Raw genomic sequence first — 5,954 nt, 5'->3', positions numbered from 1 at the left:
ATAATATATAAACATATATTTCATATATAAACATAACATATTTTCTTAAATATATATACACTCTAAAAAACGTTGGGTTATTTACTGTACCCAATATCTGGGCTAAACATGTTGGGTCGTTTTGTTGGGTTATTCCTATGTTTATTGGGTTATTTCTATAACAACACAACCAGTTGGGTTAAAGTTTTAAATTCCAACGGTCGACCGGTGCAACTGCGGCTGCGACAGATGACACAGCGGTAATAATATGTGCGCGTTATGTTGTTTTTTGTAACAAAGTGTCTTTAAGCCCTGACAGTAATATTGCTGTTTTTCCTACGAGTATGTTTACATCTCCCCAGTCGACTGATATTTTAATCCGTTAAAAAGCCGTTATCTGCACTCTTGACCTGACAGGAGCGCAATTTCAAACCTATTAAAAACGGTTTCCTTACTTTTTCAGTTTGTCTCGACAGTTTTGGGGGAAATTTTACATATATTTCAGATATTTGGCCGATGCGCTCGTCTTGAAGACCACCGGAGCCTCTTCATCCGGTGCCGCGTCCACTCTGCGTGAAGGTATGTCGCCTTTTTATTCAAAACTACATGTCCTTTCGTCTGAAAACTACAGTGTAAAATTAAAACACTACGAAACACACAGAAATGAAATTAAACGTTTTATCTCTGGAAAGTTGCTGGTTACCAGAGCAGTCATGTAGTGATTATTTTTTTACCGACAGAGGCCGCTGCGAGCTAGACTGATTATTACATGAGCCGCTACTTCAGCCACGAAGAACTGAACATGGAGAGAGCGGAGCAGTATTATCATCAGTTATCAAAAACACCGTTATCGGTTTCAAGGTATAGATAGTCACATAATAACTGTTCTTAAATGAAATTAATACTGTTTGTATTATATAATACGGTCTGTACAGGATGCTGGATTTACACAGTTTCTAAAATTAATGAAAGTTCCACTGTCAAAACCCCACACACGTCTTAACTATACCACTTGGGTGAAAGTACACCCTGATATGGATAAATGATAATACAACTAAATAATTGGACATACAACAATTACATTTTCAGAATTGTATTACATTTTATGCTCAAAAAGAGGCTTAAATGCAAAATAATAAGGCTAATTAAAGATCAATTTCCAAAAGCACAAACATATAATCACATTTGAAAAGTTACAAATGTTTGTATTGTATATACACTGTACGTAACCGTTTGTGAAAATTAAAATATTAAGGACACTAAAAAAAAATTTTGTTTAAAATATTTAAGTAGTTGATATTTATTTTTGTAATGTTTATGTGAAGTCATAATCTTGTTAGAATGTAAGTACTGTTTTGATTTATGTTTAATCATTTTCATAGTGTGATTTTTGATGTACTGTATTAAAACTAGTTAGTTAATTAGAATAATATATGAAACCCACAAAAAAATGTATGTCTTTGTTCACTCTGTTTAAATTGATAAATAATAAGAAGTGAGATTTTAATTATATTTTGAACACTGAAGTAGGAAATGTTGTCTTATGTTTGAATTTAACTGTTCGTATTCTTTGTTCATTTTAGATTGCTCTGGACTAAGGTATATTATACCCACATGTCAGGGATGGATAGACTTTGAGCTCTAAAGGGCATGGGTCTTAGCAGATAATCGCATATTGCAAGACAAAGAAGAGAGCCTAGGATCTTCCGGATATTTCTTCTGGTGAGAAAATCCTGTTCTGTATTTTCAAGCCAAATTGTAATATTTTACATTATGGACTGACAAGCACACCAACACACACTTAGGGCCAGTTTAACTAAACAGGGCAAATTAGCGGGAGAGCACAATTCCAAAACAGCACCGATGGGTGTGGAAATTTCTGCGGGTGATTTACTAACAACATGCAAATGAAAGAACACAAACACCACAAACATCTAATTTACATATCGACCAATGAAATATACCAAGCGCAGTGCAAATTAGCGTAGTCACAAATAAAGAATAAAGATATAAATAAGCCACAGTAGGCTACGTTGAAAAGAACTGGAGGCCAAAAAATGAAGGGTTGGAAGAAGTTTTGATAGAGCTGGTATTGGATGACTCCTAGTTGAGGGTTCCAAGTCATCTTTTATTTCCTGAAGCAAATTAAAAATAACATGGCTTGGCAAACGATATGTTCGGACAATGTGTTCTTCTGGCATTCCAAATAAAATGAATATGTGTGGAAAAAAATCCTCCTCCTTCTGCCACACGCTCTCTGTTCTCTGCGGTGCCTCGCCCTATAGCAACAATAATTGTAGCCATTTCAAGTGCAAAATTGTTTAAAGGGAACAAAATAGTTTTTTCACCTAAAAATGAAAATTCTGTCATTAATTACCCACCCTCGTGTCGTTTCTCCCATAGACAGCAAGGGAACTACCATGGTCAAGGCACAGAAAAGTACCAAGATGATTGACAAAGTAGTCCATGTTACATCAGTGTTTCAACCGTAATATTACGAAGCAATGAGAATAAATTATTTATTTATTTTGCGCAAAGAAAACAAAAATAACGACTTTATTCCACATTTTCGTCTCTACTGCATAGGGGTGTGCCATATCATACAGTCCACGATAACACCGGTATACATTTTTACATGATAAAAAAGTGTCATATCGCGATATCAATGATATACCGGCATGATGACGTATGGCGCATTTACGTTCCCTAGCGCGCACAACAACAACACCACAAACCCAATAGGTGTGTTCGACTTGAAGCAGCGCTGCGCAGACTGAACGGCGTATGACATCAAAGTATTGCTTGAGCGGTTCTAGAGCATATTCGAGAGCACACTCTTACCGTCAAAAATAGGCGAGGCACCTATTTTTAGCGAAGCGGCGCGGAGAGCTGCTTCTGGGACGCTTCTGAAACGTGCTGTGGTGCGGCTGGTGTAAACACAAGCATTGACTAGAGTGTCCGTGATCAGCTCTGGTGGCCGCGTTGGAGCTGTAAAGCGCCTCAGACACGTGCAGTGTAAATAAGGGGTAAGTCACTCTCGCTGTATTTTGATTTCATACACCAATCGGTCTGCTTCAAGTCGAACACACAGCTGCTGCTGCCACCTTATGACAGTAAGATTTACACTTCGAATTAGGTAGTCTGTCATCGATGACTGTAGCTCATTGGAAAAGGATGGAAAATGCCCTTCATTTTGTTTGCACTAATAAATGTTGCAGCCTGCCAGCTGCAATCACCAATAAAACATTGTTCCATATTTGTTTCTATCATCATAAATATCGTTATCGCAAATATTCTTGAAATATCGTGATATAATTTTGAGGCTATATCGCCCACCCCTAATAAGCACTCTCTCAAAAGAGCTGTTTCCTCCTCATCCTATCTGTACACGTTTAGCCTTGCCGGGGCGAGGCACCAGTCTTCGATCATCGCTGCCAGTGATAGCGACCGGAGTGACGCGGCCGTTATGTCAGTTATGTCAGACACATGGAGAGCTATTCCAGGCGTTTCACTGGAGGTTTTCTCTCCAGTTCAGACACAGACCCCCCTGTTTCAACAGTGTGACTCCATCACTGACATTGCCTCAAAATGCCCGTTTTGAGACAAGAGGTTCACAGCCTGCTCCTTTGTGGTACCCAAGAGAGATGGGGGACTCCGTCCGATCATGTACCTGAGACCCATCAAAACAGCACTTCACAAGTGCGCATTCAGGCTGACAACTCTGAAGCAGATCCTGGCACAAACCATTCCGGGGACTGGTTTGCATCCGTAGATCTTAAAGACGCATACTTCCATATTCAGATAGCACCATGCCACAGATGCTTTCTGAGGTTTGCTTTCGAGGGCACAGCATAGCAGTGGTCAATGCTCCCATTCAAGCTGGCTTTAGCACTCGACGTGCATGGATACTATCTGGACGATTGGCTGATTTTAGCCCATTCATGAGATGTGCTTATCAGGCATACAGACGTGCTGCTTCGCCATTGGGAGTCCCTATATGCTGCGCATGGATATGCAGAAGAGCATGTTCACCCCCAGTCAGTCTATAACCTATCTGGGTGTGTAACGTTATTTCGACTCGGTGGAGATGTGAGCCTGCCTCTCTCAAGAGCCCATAGCGACCATTGATCAGCTCTGCACCGGGCTGGTCTATTCCCTTGAGGGACTTTCAGAGGCTTTTGGGATTTATTGCGTCGGCCTTATAAATCAGTTTGCCACCTGGGTCTTTTGCACATAAACCGCTTGGATCTGAAAGCGGTGTCCTTAGCCCTAGTGGCTTTTCTGCCGAAGCTGGAACAGCGATATGTGCTGATTTACACCAACAACATGTCTGTGGTTTCGTACATTAATCGCCAAGGAGGCAAGCACTCCAGAGCCATTTTCGAGCAGGCTGCAAGCCTCCTATCATGGGCGGATCGTCATCTACTCTCCATCAGAGTGACGCTTATCCCCAGTCTCCTAAACCACGGAGCGGACATGCTTTTGAGGAATGGAATTTCTCACAGGGAGTGGAGACTGCATCCCAGTTCGGTTCAAATGATTTGGGACCGCTCCGGGAGAGGAGTTGGATCTGTTTGCGACAAGCGAGAACACACATTTGCGATGTTTTCACTTCCCCCTGATTGGAGATGCTCAGATGTCTGTACGCACTTAAATGAGGAGTGTTTGCATAATGGTGCTGTGATAAAGATTTCGACCCGGCGAGCTGCCTCGTGACGGATGTTCCATGTTTTCTGCAGCACAGACTAGATAACGGGAGCCTACCATCAGTGTTAAAGGTTTATGTGGCCGCTTTTGCTTCGTTTCGTTCCCCGGTTAACGGGCAATCGATCGGGAAGCATGTGCTGGTGGTCAGATTTCTCAGGGTAGCGAGGAGACTACATCCCCCACGCCCGCCTTCAGTGCCACCGTGGGACCTAACACTGGTTTTAAAAGCTCTCTCTCTGCCCCTGTTTGAGCCCTTGGAATCTGCTGCTATGAGGAAGCTCTCCCTCAAAGCTGCTCTGCTTCTTGCCCTTGCCTCGACTAAGCGCATGGAAGATTTGCACGCGGTCTTGGTGGATGACGATTGTATTCGCTTTGGGTTCGCAACATGCCTAAAGCTATCTCTACCCCCTTTAAGGTGCAGATAATTTCTTTGCCCGCTTTGTCTGTGGAGCCATCGACCTCGCGTGACACCAAAGCCCAGAGCCCCATTTGCCTGTCAGGACTTTAAGATTTGTATTGACTGCTCAGCCGTCTTTCGTCAGTCTGACCAGCTCTTCGTGTGCTAAGGTGGCTGTGATAAGGAATGAGCAGTAGACTAAGCAGAGGTTTTCTCCCTTGATAGTGGACGCTATCGTGTCGGCTTATGCGAGCCATTGACAGGAATGCTCTTTCAATATCAGAGCCCATATGACACAAGCTATTGCCTTTTCATTGGCCTGGTCTAAAGGTACATCTATTCTGGATATATGCTTTGCATCTGGTTGGTCTTCAGAAAATACTTTTGCCAGGTTCTACAAGCTGGTTGTGCTGTCATTGGTGTCTCAAGTGCTTTCGGTGAGTCTCTAACCTCAATTGTTCTAGTTTATTGCTATGCTTGCAATTTTAGCACAGTTTGTTACCGCGTGTAGCTGTTGACACTGTGCAGTTCTATGTACATTTCATGTGCTTGGAAATTGTGTGTCTAACCCATGCTTGGTGTAGTCGTCTTCTTGTTTGGGCTGATCATCGCTGCTCTCAACATCAGAGCTCATACGACGAGGGTTATTGCCTTTTCATAGGTCTGGTCTGGAGTCTATTCAGGATATGTTTTGCAGCCGACTGGTCTTCACAGAATACTTTCGCTAGGTTTTACAAGTTGGACGTGCCATCCTTGGCGTCTCAAGCACTCGGTGAGTCTCTAGCCTCACTTGTCTTTCTAGCTATTGCTATACTTGCACTGAGCGCAGTTTGTTACCGCCTGTGCTGTTGACACTGTGCAGGACTATTTA

General features: G+C 42.5%; 1 long non-coding RNA gene across 1 annotated transcript in view; it reads left to right on the top strand.

Annotated features, from left to right (window-relative positions):
- The first annotated feature begins 764 nt into the window (after positions 1-764).
- The window catches only part of LOC107584955 (uncharacterized), an 11,149-nt gene continuing 5,959 nt past the window's right edge, over positions 765-5,954 (top strand). The window contains exons 1-2 of the long non-coding RNA XR_001609201.1: positions 765-840; positions 1,563-1,701. This is a non-coding gene — a long non-coding RNA (uncharacterized lncRNA). The remainder of the gene's footprint in view (positions 841-1,562; positions 1,702-5,954) is intronic.

Source organism: Sinocyclocheilus grahami, unplaced genomic scaffold, assembly GCF_001515645.1.
Source record: "Sinocyclocheilus grahami isolate Dianchi unplaced genomic scaffold, SAMN03320097.WGS_v1.1 scaffold65.1, whole genome shotgun sequence".
Classification (NCBI taxonomy): domain Eukaryota; kingdom Metazoa; phylum Chordata; class Actinopteri; order Cypriniformes; family Cyprinidae; genus Sinocyclocheilus; species Sinocyclocheilus grahami.
The sequence above is the reverse complement of the archived record's forward strand: the minus strand, read 5'-3'. Positions and strand labels throughout refer to the sequence as shown.